At 41.9% G+C, this 21,360-nt stretch overlaps 1 long non-coding RNA gene across 1 annotated transcript in view; it reads left to right on the forward strand.

Annotated features, from left to right (window-relative positions):
• The first annotated feature begins 121 nt into the window (after positions 1 to 121).
• Positions 122 to 21,360, forward strand: part of LOC130596027 (uncharacterized) — a 179,441-nt gene continuing 158,202 nt past the window's right edge. Inside the window, exon 1 of the long non-coding RNA XR_008971442.1 lies at positions 122 to 217. This is a non-coding gene — a long non-coding RNA (uncharacterized LOC130596027). The remainder of the gene's footprint in view (positions 218 to 21,360) is intronic.

Here is a 21,360-nt window from a genome sequence, read left to right on the forward strand (position 1 = left end):
ACTTTTCCATGAACTTTTATTTAAAAAAAAAATCTTGGAAATAAAACTTGCAGCTGATCTGAAGTAGCAGGAAATGAATGGAAGAGGAGGCTACTGTAAAGTGAAAGAGATTATGGACCTGCTGCCCAGTGTGTGCGCTCTTCCTGCCAATTCATGTGGGATCTCTTGCCTTCAGTCTTACTCCTCACTGTTCCAGAAGATGCTGTTCCAGAGACAGGTAAACTTGCTTTACTCTACTCATCTGTAGCAGCAGTTCATGAGAACTTAAGCCTGTTGGAGGTTAGTGCTGAGGTCTTACTTTGTTTTTCCTCTCGTGTTTGGAGTTACTCCTTTATGAAAATTGTAGTTAGACTGCAGCTTCACAGAAGTTTATGGGTGTCCTGATTGATGCTTCCTTGAGATGTGTTGTAGCAAAGCCAAATAATCACAAATGTTACATACTGAACATTCAGGGTATTTCCACTCTGGGAATTAAAAGTCTTTTGAGTTTATAGATGTTAGATGCTGCAGGGTAACCATCTGGTGGAGTCATTGCAAGGCTTGATTAATGGCACAGGGTTTAGGACAGGAATTTGTTACTTGTGTACCTTGTACACTGTGTATTGGAAATGTTTCCCAGGACATAAAGCTGCCCCTTCTGCCAGCTGCAGTTTGTGAAAACTCATAGCTTGCTGGAGCCTCGAGTCTGCTGTCACTGGAGGATGTTCCCCACATTGCAGTTCTATTTAGATGCTGCATTCTCATTGTATTGGAGTACCTACAATGAGGGCTCTGTTAAAACTTGGGTGTATCTCTAGTCTTTATCTGTTTGTTGTGATCCTCAATACAAATTAAATATAGTACCTAAGCAAAATATCTGTGAAGTAACTGGGTAGCTCTTAGCTTGGCTAAGAAAACCCTTTGCTGAATACGTGTATGCAGATGCCAAAGGTCTCTTCTAAGACTTGAGGATTAACCAGTAGGTGAGATGGAAATGGTCTTTGTCTTCCCTCCCTTTCAAAAATGGATATTTTGATGAGGACAGATGGACTTTTTATATCACTGACTGTGATGTGCTGAGTCTCAGTGAGATGGGTGCTTTATTTAAAGTACTGTTTTGCCAAAAAGATAAATTTCTCAGAGGCAAAAAGCAAAGCTTCCTGAAAGAGCTGTGATGTTGATCCAATTCCATTACTTTCAAGTTTTTGATGCCTGCTGAAGCGTAATGTGGCCTCAGAAGCAAAAGGAAGGGACTTTTTCACAGATTGTGAAGAAGTGGTGACATTTCTCAGATTTATAATAGTTCCTCAGAAGTTCCAGCGTTAACTCTTTTCTGCTGTTGTACATCTGAACTAAGAAACCCCTTTGTTCCCTGAACCAATTATCTTTTTCGAGTTGATCAGTCGCTACAGCTCATGCATACCACAAGCCCTCAATTCCTAGGAATACGGTCAGCTTTGCTGTGCTCTGACTGTACAAAAAGTTCAGCTCTGCCTTTCCTGGTTTTAATTATTGTCTTTGCCTGAATTAATGGATTTTGCAGTAGCATAGCTGACATTAGTGCAGGTAAGACACTTAAATATAGAGGAGCTGATATTCCAGAAAATATTTGAGGATGCTGAGGAGTCAGGCTGGTGTTTTACTCTTCTAGTAATAGAATAGAGATACGCTATTTCATTGCAGGTTCAGTAGTAATTATTTACACTGATGAATAGAGAAATGGAGCCAAATGTCCTGCCCCAGGCTTTTACTTCAACTTGGTTGTTGCTGAGCAAAATAACTGATGTTATGAAGAGGAATGCAGCTGATGTGACAAAATGTGCCTGGGGAATAAGGTTGTGATGTGATCCCGTCTTTGAGGAAACCAGCAGGAATCAGGGTGGGATGTTCTCCAGAGTGTTACCCAGGGCTGCTCTGCTGGCTTCTGAAGGCATGAAGCTACTAAAATACATTCTTAAAATAATGATCCTTATTTTCCTCTTTCATGAGAAGAAGACAGAAATGCCTATTGTTTTGATGTCAGAAAACAAAGCTGTTTGGAGTCATGCTGGTGTTTAGCACCCCACAGAGTCTGTTGTAATGAGCAAGTGAGGCTTTTTCATGCTTCTAGGGAAACTTAATGAGTGGAAGAGTAATGTGTAGGAGGAAGAGTGTTGCTCCTTACCAAGGCAAGTCAGGTGCTGCTGCTTTGGCATTGGAAAGGGATCATAGAATGGTTTGGGTTGGAAGAGGCCTTAAAGTTCATCCGGTTTCAGCCCCCTGCAACAGGCAGGGACACCTTCCACTAGACCAGGTTGCTTCAAGCTCTGTCCAGCCTGGCCTTGAACACTGCCAGGGATGGAGCATCTGATGCAGTTACATGGATGTTTCATGGGGCCACAGGGTGATGCACAGAGGTGCTGTGCTGTAGAAGTGGAGCAGCAGTGTGCAGCTGCTTTAAGAACTCTGCAGAGCTGGCTGGCTTTGCTGGGGATTTCTATGGCTGTGCTAATGCTGGTGTCTGAACGCTGACGCACTGCTCTGGGTGCAGTAGATGGCTGCTGATGCTGTGGTCACTCAGGCTGGAAGACTTCAAGTCTGGTTCCTCTGGCAAAGTGAAGTGTTACTGATGCCAGTAGTCCTAGTAAGAGGAACAAAGTAGTGTTATGGGTCAGTTACTGTCTAAAACCTCGGAAACAAGGAAAGATAAATAGCTGTTCCAGGGTCAGAATCCTGCATCGGCTAAGCTGTGCATCAGTGGAGCTTTACTCAGAAAATGGCTAGAGGGTAAAGGCAGGGGTAATGACTTGTGGGTGTCAGAAAGTATTTTTTTTTAAGTGGTTATGAAGTTTTTGTGTGTGTATTCCTCATTCCCTTGGAGTAACTGCATCAGACTCCAAAACAAAGCAGGTGAAAGATGAGGACACAGTAAGAATAGGATAAAGAATAAAGGAAATTTCCCAGTACCTTTGTATTGCATCTTCCAGTCTGTCCTTTGGGAATGCAATACTCAGGTGGCCTCAAGAGCATCTAATGGCATGGAGGAGAAAATTTCTGAAAAGGCAGGAGAGTTTGAGAACAACTACTGAGGAAAGAGCTGATAGCTATGTGAAAGAAAGGGTTCTTTCTAGAAAGTAAAGTAGGAATGAGTAGTGGTATTTCAGGAATGTTAGCTGCCAATAAAGCGGATACCAGTGCCAGTAACCCTCCAAACAACCAAGCAACAAACTCCAAGAAATACTCTGTATGCAGCTTGTAATGATGTAGTGCCAACAGTTGTCCTGTAACTAAACACTATGGTAAAGGAGGGATTACTTGAAGAGGGAACATTTTCATGCTTTGCATGTAAGCCAACTGCTTAAGTGCTGGGGTTTTAGATGAATATTCCTTGAACAAGCTATTCCCAATTATCTCCTGCAAGGTTTCTGAAAGAGAAATAGTCTGTTAGATGACGTGGGAGGCTTGTGCCATGCTTGTAACTATTCCAGCTTGGTCATGAAATGAAGCAGAATCTCTGGCAGCCCATGCCTTCAAGTGTCACTGGACTGCCCAGTGTCTTCGCTCTTCTTTGAAACATTTCACATTGCCTCTGGGATGCTCATCTGGGTGCTGACAGATGATAGCAACTCCTGTGATGGTTGTTTTGGTTCCTTTGATCTCCCCTAACAAAGTGCAGTTTGCTCAAAACAACTGGAGGAAGCAGAAGCCATTAATTCTCCTCAAAATTCTTTTTGTGCAAACCTCTGTGCTGGCTTTGGTGACCGCTTGTGGAAATAAACCTAGGATTGATTGCTTTAAAGTTTGACGTACCTCCAGAACTGTTTTAAAACTTGCTTTATTTCTAATGAAAATGAAATCTGAACCCAGGTGAGGTTTTTGATATTTTCAGCCTTTTATGTTGAGGACTAGCTGCTATTGTACTGTTTTATGTTACCATGCTAAAATCACTCCGCACGGTCTCATTGACTTCAGTGGGAATTTTCCTTGAACAAGGAATTAAATAGCCTTCAGAATTAGTTCCCCCATGAGACAGGATATTAGATACTGGCTCCAGTTATGCTGCACGCTGTCAGTTTTCCACCTCTTAAATTCTTGAGGCAGATGCAGTAAAATTTCTTCAGGCTCGATAAGAAAAGTTGTGTAGTTTGAATGCTTGGCAGAAGTTAAGAGGCTTGGTTGGAGTTTGGGAAGGCTGCTCTGAGGTTCTCTCAAGGGAGTTTTCTGTACTAAACCCAGCCTATGTCACCGCTGCTGATCCTGCATTACTTTGGTGTTAGTGTTTAAAGAAGAATAACTTTCTTTGATAAATGATGCATAAATAATAAAGGCAAGAGTGTAACAAAAAGTCACCGCAGCTCAGCATGGGTCTTTCATGTTGAAGACTCTAAATACTGTATTCATGTGTGTGTGTGATGAGGAAATGTAAGTAGCATATGGGAAATTGAGGATGGAATTGTTCTAGCTGAATGCCTTATGCATAGTAAACCCTTGTGAACTCGCATTGTTCTTCTAGCCAACTAGGAATGCATCTTTGGGGTATGTTTGGTTTCCAGTATGCACCAGTACTCTGTGGGTGTGTGTGTTCTTAAGCTGTATGGTAAAATATATGTGGATGTTGTGCTCAAGAAATAAATCACGTCCTCTGAAAGCATATTTTAACCACATCATCTTTGAAATGTTCTAAGTAATTTGCCTGGATGGAATGAATCTCTTCTCCCCCTCATTCTTCATGTGTTTCTCTCCTCATTGGCTGTTACGGCTGTTTTTTCTTTGCCTAAAACTGATTTAGATCCCATCCTTGGTTTAGCAAGAAGCCAAGAAATTAACACAGAAGCGAGGCTGATGTTTCACCTGTGGGCTTTGGTTTAGCTTGGAAATTCTCTAGAAGACAGTAAATAATACAACAGTACTTTATTTAAAATAAGCATGCCAGATCATGACTTCTTTATGGAGTTCTTCCTTGGTCAAGCTGCTATAGACTTACGAGTTTGCTTAAGGGATGCCAAGTACAAAGATGCAAACCTGTGTTTTGGTAGATGATGTAATACAGTTGTGATTGAAAAACCTTCCTAATTGTAATAGGGGCACTGAAGATGGTGCATTACAAAAATGCCTGTATTTTTATAGAGCATGTGTTGAACTAGGTGTTGTGTGCAGACAAATGGGAAAAGTCTTATGCTGTGGTGATACTAAAAATGTATTTTTAGGATAGACTGAGGTGTTTTCTTCTTCCTTTGTAGTCTAAACTGGGTTATCAGCTCAAGCTCTCCTGTGTGGATCTAGGGAAGAGATGTTGCCCCTGTGAAAGCTGAGGTTTCTAATGAAGCCACCTGATCTCAGCAGCTGGCACCTAATGGAAAATACTAAATATTGTGGAAGCTTTCAGTTAGTAATTCTGCAGGGCAGTTCTGGCCATTTGGGATTTTGCTTGTCCAGGACCTTACTGTTCATGTACCAAGTTTCTCATGACGGAGAAAAGACTGAAGACGAAGATGAAATGTCAGCATCTGTAATGTCTAGTATCTAGCTTGCTCTTTCCAAATATTGTAGAGTGATGGTAATTTTTAATGAATTTATTGCTTAAGGTCAGCAGAAGTCCTCAATGCAATTAATTGATTCTGGAGTGAAATACTGAATTCAGCATGACTTGAGGATGTGTGTGTATGTGTAAAAATGGATTGCTGATATTTATTGCTGGTATTTATCAAAGTAGGTTGTCTTTTGACACACTTAAAGTTATTTTTGCTATTGTTGTATAAACCTGCTTCAAGGAGGATATTTATGTGACAGATTCATGATGAGTGTGCTCCAGGTAGGTCCGCTTTCTGATTGAACGTACGCTGGGAATGACTTTTCCCTTTGCTTACTCGATCATGTAGGCTTGTTGCCTGACAGAGAAAGCAAGAAGCATAGTCCTAACCTCAGAGCGTGGCAGAACTTATTTATTTTTCTGTAATAAAATGCCTGTGTGCAGAAGTTGTGAATCCTTGACCTAAGAACGAATGAAGCAACCTTTTGGAAAAGGTTATGGGACCTGCTGAATTGGAACGGCGTGCTGCTCTGATGCAAATCATGGAATCGCGGAATGGTCTTTCGTACAGAACTGGTTGCTGTTACCATTCAGATTTCTTGAGGCAAAAACCCCTTGTCACAACTTTCTAGTGTGAGAAGCACGTGACTTCACAGTGAGAGGTAGGTGTCTCCTAAAAGGCCTTGGGTCTGTCTTTGAAAATATCCTTGAGAGAAGAGAAAGATATATCTGGTAAAGAAAAAGATGAAAAAAGGGAAGATGAATGTGTGCGGTGCTGGTGGGGACAGCTGCTCTTTCTCTGTATGCGTGTACAGAAATAGGGGTAGAAAGTGAGTCTGGACTGTGGCAAATTATGATTAAATGAAGTGCCCTCGTTGTTGTTCCCAATGCAAGAAAATTTCATTACTCTATTGATTTATAGTGATTAATGTTTTCTTTCTCCCTCTCTCTTTTCTTGTTTTGAGGCTGCATTGTCAGGAAAGTGAGCATTCACAGCTGCTTATTGATTCTAACAGGGGCTGAAAGGTGATTGAGTGCTGTGGCTTTTTGTGCCCTGTTGTTTCTCCTGTGCTCTGGTGGAAAAACAATTAAAAGTATTCCCATTCCCAATAACAACACTTCTGGATGTTCTTTTAGTGACTGAATGTAATGCTAGTGATGGAAAATGGAAATGGCAATGACCACCTGACAGCCCCGTGTAAGATTAATGCTCATCACTTTAGGAGATAAGGGCTATAAACAGTACAATCTGGTCCTTTAGAACAAGACTGAAGTATAGTATTAATTTAATCTGTGAAACCACAGACATAAAGAATTATTAACAGAGAAAGGATTTAAGGGTTTGGCTGTATTGTAGTTGGTTTGTAGTAACCCAACAGCTAGAAATGTCTGATTAGCTGATCAATGAGAGGCTGTTCCCATGTGTTATATTGTCCTGTCCCTGTGATAATGACATGGGGTTCTTTAGCTTGTGCAATACTATACATATTTGAATCCATAAATAGGACTGAGCTTTGCTAATTATAAATTGGGATTATGCAGCAGTGCTATCAGACTTTATGTATTGCTTCAGCATTTTAGTGAATCAGAACACTTTGTTTCATGCTGGTATTTTTCTCCTCTCACTGGTGAAAAAATGTGGGCAAGTGGAAACAGAACTGGTAGGCTGATGAGGGGAATAAAGGGCGTGCTGGAGGAAATAGTGGAATTTGAATCATTGTCAAAATAGTGGATTTTAAATCATCTGAACTGCTCTTGTAGCTCAGTTTCACTGGCCTGTATGCCTCCTGGTTACAACTGCCACTACTGGTTTTCTCTAACATATTTTGGAGAAGGGGACCCCCCCACACCATGTTTGTGAAGTGAGGGCATTGATCCAGCCTTCTGGCATATTAGCTTGTGGTTTATTTTGCTTTTTGATTGGTCACAGTGATACTATGTTACTGCTGCAATAGGTTTCTCTTCAGGGTAATATATTTTTATGCAGCAACTCTCAAGCTCCCCCAAACAGTGTCAAAATGGGAAATCTTCCTTCCTTGCTGGTTAGCGTGGCTCCTCTGCCTTCTGTGCTTTTATTTCCTTGTTTTGCAGTTATTTTACCCGAGGGACCCTAAACACCTCTAGCTCTCACATAGGTTTGTACTGAAGGTCTGTGGCAGTGATTCTTTATGGCTGACCACAGGGACAAAGCTGTAAAATCTATTTGTGCTAATTTTCCATGTGAAGAGATACATCTGGGAATCACAGCACCAAATCATACTGAATTCTAACCAATCTTTCTTCTCCTTCACCCCCTATCTCCAAGTACAAGAGTGTGTATCCTGAGCATTATTGCTGGCTATGGAAGGACTCTGCTGTTCTCTTGTTTGCTGTGAATGTGTGTGTGTGCTGTTCCCAGGGATGGTGACCACTGCTTCCCTAGGCAGCCTGTTCCAGTGCTTAGTTAACCCTTTCAGTGCAGAAGTTTTTCCAAACCTCCCCTGGTACCGCTTGATTTCAGTCCATTTCCCACTATATTCCTGCTGCCATGTCATAGTATTGTACCATATATCGCAGAATAGTTTGGGTTGGAAAGGACCTTAAAGCTCATGTAGTCCCAAACCCCTGCCACAGACAGGGACCCCTTCCACCAGACCAGGTCTTGGTATACCGTGTGCCTGTTTGGCATGTAACATCACTCGTTTTCAGGGTGTGATTTGCTAAAAGTCATGCATCCTTTCCTAAAAGAATAAATGCTGGCAGAGTTGGTGATTCCCATGATAGCGTCATACCTGGTGCCCATCCTTGTGGCTTCCTGCCCAGTACTTAGAAGCCACCTCTGTGGTTGCTGCTTCTACCTTCTGTTGTGGTTTTGCCTTTCCACAAGGTAACAGAGGCGGTAGATCTACAGGTCCCATTTCTGCTTTTGTAAGATAGAAGCCGATTTTAATTTGCCAGTAGCTCATTTCTTTTTGTAATAAACTGTTTAACTGTCCTGAGGTTTATGCAAGCTTTTTTTTTAAGGGGTTAGATGAAGTTTATGAAGCCCAGCTGGTACAAAGAAATGTCACCGCTCATTTCTAGTAGCTTCCTTTGGCTGCTTTCTAGGGTGTTCTGTGCCTTTTGTGGTGGTATTAATTGTACTAGCAACTCAGTCTGGTTAATGGTGGCAGACGTAAAGGGGGTTTTACATTCTTTGGTCTTCCAAATGTAATTCGGATGCTTCCTGCAGCAGTCCTGCACTTGATTTACTCTTCCTTCCCTCGTTCATCTGCTTACAGATGGTGTGATTTGGGTGAAGAAGCCTTGTTGGGGTCTCAGAGCAGGCTGTGTGTGTGACCCACCTACCAGAATCAATGTCGGGAGAACTGTGTGATATCTGAGGCTGTATTTTGCATAGTGTCTGTGGGTTGGAACCTTATCAGTAGTGCCTTTAGGAGAAGAAAAGAGGTTTAAAAGCTGTTGGATAATTAGGATGGAAATTCTGGATTATATTCTCACTGCAGTGTTTAGTTCAGATGCTGAACATACTAATTCCAGCTCGGGGCAGTATGATTTAATCTTCAACAGATTTTGAGAAACACAAATACAGGAATTCTTACTCTCCTTTGGCTCCCATCTTGTATTTTTTGTTAATGGTTTTAGTAGAATAAAGTTACATTATCAGATACTTCTTGCTTTCAAGGCAAACCAAATTTTTATTTTTAATTAAAAATGTATAGAAATAAGGATTTCTTGCATCTGAGCTTTTTTTGTCTTAACAGCCATGGTTAAGCTGCTAAACCACTGCACAGTAATTAGGTTTATTGCAGTGTGCCATGGTGTAGACCTATTTAAATTCCTAACATATGGATCTAATTTTGTATCTTGATGGCAGAGAAAGAGAATATGTAAGAAGGTGTTACACTTCTCACTGCTTTGTTGTGGGAAGGAGATGAAATAGAAATCAAACCACCGAAGTGCAAGGGTAATGTGTATTGGGTGAATTCCCTTTAGCCTCAACTGCTTTATACCGGGCTTTTTGCAGTGTAACTGAAAGGGATATGTAGTAATTAAAATATGATGATTTTTCCCTTCCAAGCAAGTGTATGCATCCTATCAAAGAGCAATTGCATGATCTTTGGTAAATTAATTTCCTGCATTCAGACATGTCGTCTTCTCCCTGATTCATACGTTGCTATAGCAACAACTGACTTCACAGGGCCTGACTCTGTCTCCTCATAGAGGTGACTTTGGGAGCAGGAGCTGATCTTTATACCATGATTGTTCTTCAACTTGAACATAAACCAGTTTATTTTTCCTAAGCTGAATACATTTCCTTTCTTCTCTGTTTACATTTTTGTAACATTTTTATTGGTGTGGTTCATTGAGAGAGTTGCAGACTAAGAAAACCCGCACAAATGTGTTTTCTGAAAAGGTGATTTAAAAGGACAATGAGGCTTTTTAAAAATCTTGTGAAATTTTAAGACTTCTGCCTAAATTTTAACTTCTGTCAGTCTCCAGAGAAGACATCAAATGGCAAAAACCTGGATGCCATTTACAAGGATGCAGGTAAAAATACAATCGTAGACTGATTTGATTGGAAGGGTCCTTGAAGCTCATCCAGTTCCAACCCCTGCCACGGGCAGGGACACCTTCCACTAGAGCAGGTTGCTCCAAGTGCCTGTGTCCAACCTGGCCTTGAACACTGCCAGGGATGGGGCAGTCACAGCTTCTCTGGGCACCCTGTGCCAGGGCCTCAGCACCCTCACAGGGAAGAATTTCTCCCTAATGTCTCATCTCAGTCTCCCCTCTGTCAGGTTAAAGCCATTCCCCCTTGTCCTGTCTCTACAGGCCCTTGTCAAAAGCCCCTCTCCAGATTTCTTTAGGCCCCTTTAGGTTTAGAGATCTAGATTTAAGATAATGTCCACATTCACTTCCCTCCAAAGCAAATAGGTCACAGTTCCAGAGCAAAGATCATGAAAACAAAAATAGAGGTGGTTGACAGAGGTGGTTAAAATTTATTGTAGTTCATTGTTGGATTAAAACCATGTTAGAAGTCAGCTAGTGTTATACTAAAAGCAGAGATTGTATCACATATATGAATGTATGTGTTCTTTCCATACTTTGTATTTGCTGTTGCTTTACAAAACAAGGATTGGACTCTTGCTGTGTTGACTAAAGAAGGTATCCAGTGTATGCCCTAGTGTAAGGTCTGTCCCTTAAATGTGAACAAAATGTGATCTCAAGAAAACCCCTTTTGAAAGTCAGGAGTAAAATCCTTGTCCCATAAAATCTACTATTTTCCTCTGGAATGTATACAATGAGGTGATTTTTCCTGGTCTTTACCAGTCTACAGGAAGCTTTCACTGAAATGTGATGTGAAATAAGATAACCTCCTATCATGTACTCTGGAAAATCCTAAGGTAAAATGTATGTTGCAGAGTTTGATATTGATTGATTCTGTAATTTTTGGTTTTCTTCTTAAAATGTATTTAAACATCAAGCAATACAGGAGCCAGGTGGAAATGTACCTTACTCTTGCAGAGCTATATTCTATCTCCACTGTGTCTGTAGGGAAAATACACATCAGCAATGAAAGAAAGAAAGCAATAGTAAAAAAAATACATCATATAAGCTTTGGGAGCAGAGTACTTACAGGTTGTTTTTGTGTTGTCTCATACTTGGGAGTATTAGCTATAGTGCACAGTCCAAAATGCTTTTTAGTGTCATTGGTGTATAATATTAGTATTAAAAATATGTCTGTAATGGCATATTATAGTGGGGAGAGCTCCCTTTGCACTATCAGGAGCTGGGGCCCCTTGCCTGAGAGTGTGTTTGTGGGAGAAGCTTAGTCCTTATGACCTTCTAATGCCTGTTTTCAAACAGTGGGACACCATGGATGTGGCATATGCTCTCTTCCCTGGGAGGTTCCCTGGTGGGATCAGTTAGTACAGAACTGTATTGATGGGAACCTTACGCTTTGTGATGTGGAAGATTGCTTTGGTGTTCCTTGATACTGTAAAGTCTCACTAAAATCATAGTTGTGTATCAGAAATAATCAGTGTCATTACTGATGCTTACAGAAGACAAGTGAGAGGGACTACAGCCATGATCTGGTTGTGTCAAGAGCAAGTAGAAAAGCTCAAACTTGTAATCATATGCAGGTATACCTGGGTGGCACATACGCTGTCTGCCTTCATGCATAGTTTCCAGTGACGTTAATTTGAACTGAAGCACGTTACATTTCCTCTAGAGGCTTTTGAAGTCCATGGGGACTGTGCATATTCACATTGTCTCCCCAAAAGGTTGCATAGACTTAAACTATTCCCATTTAGTTATAGATGTCTCTTCAGGTGTATGGGTGCTGCTCTGACAGATCAGGTACCATCTCCTGTTCTTGATTAACTTCTTAATTCCTCACTTTGCTTGAAAAAACACTTTTCCCTGGCTCGTGAATGGCTTTGAAGTGTTATGGGTCACTCTCCATTCACCTTTACCTTCTCAACCCATAAATTGGCTGGAATACAAATGGATTTAATAAATGCAGTTGATTGCTTCCTCTTGACTGAGATGACCAGGCAATGGTAATCAATCAGTTTGGGGTGACAAAATGCAGGATGCTGTAACAACTGGCAGCGCTAACAGCTCTGCATTTGCTGCAGAAGTGCTTGTGATTGTTCCTAAAACCAGACTAGATGTTCACATGTCAGAGTTCACAGCAGATTGCGTTATCTAGCAGGTATTTCAAGCTCCCTTCATAGAAGAAAGGCTAAAGCTGCGATTGAAGTGTATTTATGAGGCAATGACCTTGCATGGAGATTTTCAGTATGTATTTAAGAGTTCCTTTTACAGCTTTTCACCAGTTACTAACAGCAATAAGTTAATTGAGTTCTAGAGTAGATTTTTTTTCCATTAACTTATCATTACACACTTGTAATGTATGCTCTAATTAGGTAGTGTTTCTAGTGGGAATATTTAACTAAATTAAAATGGGGACAAATACATTCAGCGTGCTTAGTAGCACCTACTAGAAGCTTATTGTGCATCCAGAACCTGCTCAGTAAGCAAAAGTAAGGAAATTTGGCTGAAATATAGGGTGCAGCTTGCATAAGGGCCTGTTGAGATACTGGCATGAGGTAATACATTTTTGAACGTGTCTGTCATTCCCCTCCTTGTTTCTGTATTTCGCAGTTAAAACTCCCATTAGTTTTCTGGTCACAAAAAGCTGTCATACTGACCTTCTCTTCTAACATACGAAGGAAACAAGGATATGAGTACTGGAATTCCCATTGTCCTGGGTTCAGCAGTAGAAGTCATTTTTTTCTCCTTCCTAGTAGCTGGTGCAGTGCTGTGTTTTTGACTTTCAGCCTGGGAACAGCGCTGATAACACCGATGTTTTTAGTTGCTGCTCAGTAATGTTTACTCTGACCAAGGACTTTCTGAGTCTCGTGCTCCGCCAGGGAGGAGGGGAAGCCAGGAGGAAGCAGAGACAGGACACCTGACCCAAACTGACCAAAGAGCTATTCCATACCACAGCACATCATGCCCAATGTATAAACTGCGGGCAGTTACCTGGAAAGGTGAGATCACTGTTCGGTCGGACTGGGTATCGGTCGGTGGGTCGTGAGTGGTTGTATTCTCTTCCCTTGTTATTTCCCTTATCATTATTATCATTGGTGGTAGCAGTAGTGATTTGTGTTACACCTTAGTTACTGGACTGCTCTTATCTCAACCCGTGGGAGTTACATTCTTTTGATTCTCCTCCTCATCCCTCTGGGAGCGGGGTGGGGGGGAAGAGGGGGGAGTGAGCAAGTGAGCTGCGTGGCTGACTGGACTTAAACCACGACACCCATGAAATAAAAGCTTGGAGTTTGGGTTGGGGTCTTTTCACTTGGTGTCATGGCTTTCCAAAAAAGCATAGGAGGAAGCTTTTTTTGTTACTTATTTCGTCTGTGCCAGGAATAATCATAGAATCCCAGACTGGTTTGGGTTGGAAGGGGCCTTAAAGCTCATCCAGTTCCAGCCACCTGCCATGGGCAGGGACATCTTCCACTAGACCGGGTTGCTCCAAGCTCCGTCCAACATGGTCTTAAACACTACCAGATGGGGTAGACATAGTTTCTCTGGGCACCCTGTGCCAGGGCCTCACCATCCTCACAGTAAAGAACTGACTTTGAAGTCTCTCTTAATTCCTAATCTGGGTTTATTTCTTTTCAATTTAATGTACTTAAATGTGACCAGTAAAGTAACAGCCGGATTGAAACCAAATTTTATGAACCTTGTTTTATTTGTCATTATTGTGTGATACTCTCAGTACCTCATGCCTACCTGTGATGCTGTGGATGATTAAAAACTCTACCTACTCTGGAGGATTCTGCCTCCAGGTAACCTTCCCTTTTCCATTTAATCTTCATCATTCAGCTACTACACCACAATAGAATGGGACTCATATGAGCAAGAGCTTAATATATCCATAGGAGGACAAAATAAGCAATCTTGAAGTTGGTATCAAGTTGCAGAGGTATCCAGCTGTGGACAGATATGGCCTCTGGAATAAATCTGTACAGCAGTTTTTCTTCTCCAGTGGATCCTCAGGCTAATGGCAGAGAGTGGGTTTTGGAAGTAGGCAAGTTGTTCCCGTTTCTTAAACCCTTCTCCCTGCCATTTTCTTGCCCTCAGCAGGCACACGCTTCCCTTGGGAACCCAGCACAGGTATCCCATGCATCAGGGCATGACTCTTTTTGGGCATTCCATTATAGGAGTGGAGAGAGGTTCAATCTGCCATGGCCAGAAGATTGCCACTCGTGCAGTATTGTTATCTGCAGGCTAGATGTGCATGAAAAAGGATGACAAAATAGTGCTTTAATTGCTTCTATAACAAATTGTGGGTTGCTCTGGTGGTGGGATAATGTGCCGCCCATAAAGCATGCATGGAAGGATGGCAAATTAAAATTGCATAGATAAGCATAATTCTGGAATGGCATCATTTTGGAGTGCTGAAATCTGCTAAGGAAATATTCTGTTAGAGTAACATTCTGGTATTATATATAGATACCAATATATTTACTTTATAAGGATTCATGGAATAGTCAGTGGAGAATTAAGTGTTCAGGGGACAGAAGGATGGGTGCCAGAAGTAGCTATTCTGGTTGTAAAGGGAGGTGAAGGCACTGCATATGGTACGCATAGTGTAGGTTACTCAGCCCAATAGTAGGTACACACTTGGGTACATAGAAAATATGCGATTGGGCAGAAGGCTGGTGTATTATTTTTTCTCCCAAGAGTATTCTGAATAATTGTATTTCCTTGAATAGTTTCTGTGAAAATTCTCACCCTTGAAAACCTGTGTGGGCTTTGTTTTTTGCATAATGTGTGCATCAAATACCATTCTGAGGTGCTGCTGCTGCTAAACTGTCAACATTTGATTGCTGCTTGTAATTAGGTGAGATAGAATCATAGAATCAACCAGGTTGGAAAAGACCTTCAAGACCATCCAGTCCAACCATTCTCCCAGCACTGCCAAGGCCACCGCTAACCCGTGTCACTGAGGGCCTCGTCCACATGATTTGTGAACACTTCCAGGGACGGTGATTCCAGCACTGCCCTGGGCAGCCTGTTCCAATGCCTGACTGCCCTTTGAGGGAGAAATTGTTCCTAATATCCAGTCTAAACCTCCCCTGGTGCAGCCTGAGTTTGTTTCCTCTTGTCCCATCCCTTGTTTCTTGGGAGCAGAGCCCAGCCACCTCCTGGCTCCATCCTCCTTTCAGGCAGTTGTAGAGAGTGATAAGGTCTCCCCTGAGCCTTCTCTTCTCCACACTAAACCCCTCCAGATCCCTCAGCTGTTTGTGCTGGTACTTATTTGCAATTTACACGCTAGTTTCTTGCTTAAAAAAGTCAAGTGTGAAAACTGAAAAATAATGAGGGTCCCTTTTGTTATAGGAAAGCAAAGGGAAAAGTACTTGCAATACTTCCCCTGCATAGAGGTTAGTATTCATCTTTCGGATGCAATGTTTGAAGTGGCGTCACTGCATTGATGATTGATTTGGCTCAGCCAGCAATGCCCTGAGGGCCAGTCCTCATGGAGCAAGGTGGAAAGGGCATGTAGCACAACTGGGGTGGACCAAGCCTCCCCAGATATTATAATAGTCCCATTTGCTTAGCAGTTACATGTCAAGTCATGGGTCATTAATTTTGATGGTATCCAGCCTCTCGGTTTCTTCTGTCAGCTTCCTCAGGAAAAGAAATGGTTCATTCAGGGAACTGTTTTATAAGCTGACTGTATATTCATAGTTGATTAAAATAATTCCCTGCCTCCCCTCCCCCAGACCAAACCTGCTTTATTTTTAGGGTATTTTAAAATATGAGTTTCCCATTGCAATTCCATTTGTCTCTAAAAGATTTTCCAGTAAGACTTTATGGAAGTGTTTAGTTGGTGGTTTTTTTGTTTGTTTTTTTTTTTGTGAACATATTTTGGGGGAAGAAATGTAAAGTTTGTATGTGGTAAATGCTGTTTTCAGTAGGACTCACAAATAGGAATCATTACAAAAACTAAACCTGTGTTCAATGTCAGTTTAATTACCAGCCGTGGCTTTAGAGAGGAAAAAGGACTATTTAAGTCATCTTTGCTTCTGGCAATTGCAGACTTTCTGCTTATTGTACATTTTCTATGGCTTTGTCCAGTTTAACTATAAACCTCTAATTAGCAGTACAAGGTAAGTAAATTTTCCTAACAATATGTTTCTCAGCGGGATCTTAAATACATCTGGAAAGTCAATCTGCATAGAAAAAATCCATCTCTGGTAGTTATTATTTGTAGTCCCTCATAAATAACGTTCACATACGGATCTGGACACAGGAGAGGAAAATTCATGTTCTAGGCTGGAACCTGGTGAACGTGGAAACCACAGCAGAGCAGACTATGAGGTAAATAGTGTTTTATGGGTGCAGCTGGAGTATTCTTGTCCTCTTGCACATGTGTGTTGAGTGAACGGGGGCAATGGCAAAAGCTTTGAATCAATGTAAAGCTAGTAGGTGCCACATGACCTCTGTGTCTAAATTGGAGCAGGATGGGTTTTATTTGGTGGATAAGGAATTGGCTAGATGGTCATGCTGAAAGAGGTGTGGTCCATGGCTTGATGTCCAAGTGGAGAGACAAAAAGAGGTGACAAGTGGTGTTCCTCGGGGATCAATCCTTGGCAGAAGATCAAAATATTCCCTCAACACACCGTCTAATGGGCACTTTCTAACTTTGCACTCAAGGAGCTTATTTGCATGAGGGATAGCTGAACTTGTGGAAAAGCCAGTACGGGCCATGAAGAGATCTCTGCTTACATTACTACTTCCTATGGAAGTTCTCAGGTGTTTTGTAGTTGTGTGACCAGGTTGCTCCAAGCCCCGTCCAACCTGGCCTTGAACACTGCCAGGGATGGGGCAACTTCTCTGGGCATCCAGCTGATGGGTGCTGGTATGATCTTTGAAGATGACTTGGGGTATCTCTTTGTCAGCTCCTCCCTCATTTCTCAGAAAGGCCGGAAACTTCTTTGCTCCCCCGTGTTTCTGTTAAAATGATTTTCAGTTTCTCATTGGAAGTGCTAATATGGCTTTCCAGGCGAGTTCCTGAATACACTTACGAGTGCATAGAAATGGTAATAAAGGAAGAATTTGCTCAAACCAGTGAGCGAACACAGGTCTGTGCAAGCGTTGGCACCTTACTTTGGGGAAGACAGAGCAGTCCCTATGGTGTGATAACCTCAGTTCGCTGTTCTTTGGCTTGTTCTGTTTCTGCCACTGTTTTTCAGTGCTGTGTTCTCCAGAGCTCCATATGGATGTACTGCTGCATCTCTTTCCAATGCTCTTATAATCAGTGTAAATATCGGGGAAGAATCTCTTTCATGGAGAGGTCTTAGGTTGGGCAGTCATAAATGAATGAGCTTCCCAAATTCCCAGGGAAATCAGTGTTTCTCTGAATAAATCCGTATTTTTGTTTGCGATGATGATTTCAGTGATTAAAATGTAATTAGTAACTAACTAGGTAAGGGTGAAACAGAAATCTCAGTGGCATGATAGGTTTCTGACTCCTGGAAGGGAGTTAATTCCATTTGAGAGTTTTAGGGGAAGAAAAAAAGCAACAGTAATTACCTAATTAATAGGGTCTGCTTTCTGTACCTGCTCTTTAACTGCTGTTACAGTTACTGGAGGTACAGTTGCACACTGCAAAAACATAAGGGTAAACTTGCAAGTAGGGCAAGTGTCCTGGGTTCAGCAGTAGCAGTCATTTTTCTCCTTCTTGGTAGCTGGTGCAGTGCAGTGTTTTGACTTTCAGCTCGGGAACAGAGCTGATAACAAGGATGTTTTGGTTTGTCCAAGGACTTTGTGAGCCTCATGCTCTGCCAGGGAGGAGGGGAAGCCAGGAGGAAGCAGAGACAGGACACCTGACCCAAGCTAGCCAAAGAGTATTCCATACCACAGCACATCATGCCCAGGATGTAACTGGGAGTTAGCCGGAAGGGCTAGGGCACTGTGGGGTTGGAGGAGGTATGGGATGGTGCTTGGTTGGGCTTGGGGGGGGTGAGTTATTGGTCAGCTGGTGGTGAGGTGTTGTATTCTCTTCCCTTGTTATTTCCTTTATCATTGGTGGTAGCAGTAGTGATTTGTGTTATACCTTAGTTACTAAACTGTTCTTATCTCAACCCGTGGGAGTTGCATTCTTTTCAACTCTCCTCTCTGTCCCTCCAGGAGTAGGGGGAGGGCAAGAAGGGGGGGAAGTGAGTGAATGAGTTGCCTGACTGGGTTTAAACCACGACAGCAAGGCACTATTAAAACTGAAAATTGGTATCTGTAACATTAATTAGAAACTCATTAACTGCCATTTATGATAATGTGCTGTTGTGTGTCTCTGTCTTCCTCCCGTTCTTCCTCCTCTTGAAGTAATAAAAATTCCAATTTATCACTTCAGAAATCACAGAATCCCAGACTGGTTTGGGCTGGAAGGGACCTTAAAGCTCATCCAGTTCCAACCCCTTGCCACAGGCAGGGACACCTTCCACTGGAGCATGTTGCTCCAAGCCCCGTTCAACCTGGCCTTGAAGACCTCCAGGGATGGGGCAGCCACAGCTTAGATTGTTTTCTCAGTAAGCATGACTTAAACATGGTTAATTCAGTTTGAAAAAGGTGAATATGGCCTCAGAGTATGCAACTGGTGGTCTTGGATTCAGAGATCGTGCACTCTGCTAGAGGTACATGAGTGTTTCCAAGGCTTCTTTTATTGGGAAATATGAGAGATTTACTACCAGGACCCATCAAAGTAATTTCTCATTCATCCACAGCTGGTATGCAAGCTGCCTATTATTTCTGCTAATATGTTCTTTCGTTTCATGGACAATGTGGATATTTAGTAACAATGAAAGCTTTCAGGATTTCAACACACTTCATTAACGGCAGTGAAGGTAGAATCCAGTAAAGAAATCACCTCATTTGTTGTTTTTTATTTGGTTGGCACAAGCACAAACAAACCGCTATTCCTGCTTAGAATGGCAATGAGCTTTCCTTAGTCTCTGAATTGTTGATAATTAAGAAAATAAATGTACTGAGGTCGATTTATGATTTTCTGTGTGTTGCTGTGATCGGGGTTTTAAAATATTTTGCCTTGTAAAGAGGTTTTCAAATAGTGTTGTGTTTGGGTTTTTTGGTGGCTTTTGTTTCTCGTTTTCTCCAGATGGGAGGAGGTCTCGCATCTCACTTTGTGTGGGAGCTGCCTGCTCAGAATTGCAGTGTGTGCTGGGGTTTGTTTGTTTGTTTGTTCTTTATTTTGTAAGCAAGAAGCGTGGTGAGATTTGAATGTAAAGATGACACCTCACACCAGCGCATCGTCAGTCTCCAAGTATTCACCTGGAAAATGGGAGCCCTCTGCCACATCAAGGCTGTTTCTTAGCACACTGTTTTGATAGAAAGATCACTTTCCGTACATGCATTAAGCCAGAAAACTTTCCAGAGAATGCTTTGTCTGGTCCACAGAGGTCATCTCTTTTACTATGAGACAGAAAATCTGGTTGAGCTGAAGAACCAGCGCTTTTAACAACTCTCTTGTGTTAGCTAGACTGTACTCTAAAATTGCATCTGGTTTTCTTGAAAATATCACGTATTCTGTATGAGCTGGTGACTGTCAGTCAGGGAAGTGGCTGTGCCCTGAATACTATAAGCATTTCTAACTAGTTCGTGCCCATCATAGATTTCCTTTGTATTTCCCTTTCCCTTCTTATTTCTTACTCCCCTTTTTGTTTGTATTGCTACCACAGGTCTTCTTAGAGGGCATGACCTTCATCAGGCAAAAGAGGTGCTTTCCTCCGTTTCTCAGATCAGCCTTACAGTCTGATCCATACCATTCATTCTTTCTCACATAGTTTTTCTGGGTGCGTTCATAGAATCCTAGACTGGGTGGGGTTGGAAGGGACCTTAAAGCTCATCCTGTTCCAGCCCTCTCCCATGGACAGGGACACCTTCCACTAGAGCAGGCTGCTCCAAGCCAGATCCAACCTGGCCTTGAACACTGCCAGGGATGGGGCAGCCACAGCTTCTCTGGGCACCCTGTGCCAGGGCCTCAGCACCCTCACAGGGAAGAATTTCTTCCTAATGTCTCATCTCGGTCTCCCCTCTGTCAGCTTAAAGCCATTCCCCTTGTCCTGTCCCTACAGGCCCTTATCAAAAGCCCCTTTCCAGATTTCTTGTTGGCCCCCTTTAGCTGTACCTCAGTTTTATTTTCAGCTTCCTGTTTGCTGTGGCCTGAAGAGTGTAAGCACACAAGTATTTCCCAACTTCATAAAATGATCTCTTAATCAGTATTTTATCTTTGTTAAACAGTTCACTTTATTTCTGATGCTAGGAAAGCTGTCCTGACGTGTACAACAGTTACTTGGTTTGTGCAAAGTTTCATATATACCATTAAGAATTTATCTCAAGCTTTTCACAGGTATTGCAAGTAACACTGATCCAAATAATTCTGAGGTGTGTTTTATGGAAATACATTCAGAAAAACAGAGGCAATCTTCTTCAGCAGGCCACAGCCAATATGCTGGGATTAATAAGCAAAGTTATGTTTGTCTGGGGGACTTTTTCACAAAACATAATTGAGGATGACAGCTTGGTTATGAGAAGCTTGATGTATACATCAGTTTAAGAGCTTGTCACCTACTTGATGCATTAATTCAGGTCCTTTATGCAAGTTCCTATTCTAGGCAAAGCATATGGTCTGTCACTTAGCACATGACATGTTTTTAGATCACTGTGTCTGCAAGCAGACTGTCCCTGCATGTCAATGTAGAGGCTTGCCCTGTAAAGGCTGGCACCAATTTATTACCCCTTCAAGTAGCTCTACTCTATTGTTGAGACTATTTATAGTTTAAATACGAGGGGAGATGTTCCGGGTTTAGCCCACAGCTCTCCTTTACTATCCTTTGAATTTTCCCTGTGAGAAATGACTCCTATTCATCCAGCAGCTGAAATAATATTCATAGGAGCGTAAATGTATACACTCATATTTCTCTGTAATAGTCATGTTGACAGGTCTCATAACTTCATAGACAATTCCCTTCACTTACTGCGTACTGAGCTTGATTTTATAAAGATTGTTTAATTCATCAAGGTTAAGTAGACTTTAGCCATATCAAGATGAACTGAAATAATAGAAACCCTGAAATCAAGCTTTAGGGAAAGAGGTTTTAATTTACACTTTTGATAGGTAACAGTGAGTAACAGCAGAGAAGTAGGACTTGTGGTCAGGGTCATACCCATAGGAACGATTTACTCTTCAGTGCATCAGGATAAGGCCCAAAGTCCACTCATAAATTATGCAAAAAATGAGTAATTGCTGGATACTTGTACTCTGAAATTTCATGCAGCTGCCAGAGCAGGTGCAC

Source organism: Pezoporus wallicus, unplaced genomic scaffold (assembly GCF_028554395.1).
Source record: "Pezoporus wallicus isolate ANWC-B61680 ecotype Strahan unplaced genomic scaffold, APGP_CSIRO_Pwel_v1 contig_7553, whole genome shotgun sequence".
NCBI classification, from domain to species: Eukaryota; Metazoa; Chordata; class Aves; order Psittaciformes; family Psittacidae; genus Pezoporus; species Pezoporus wallicus.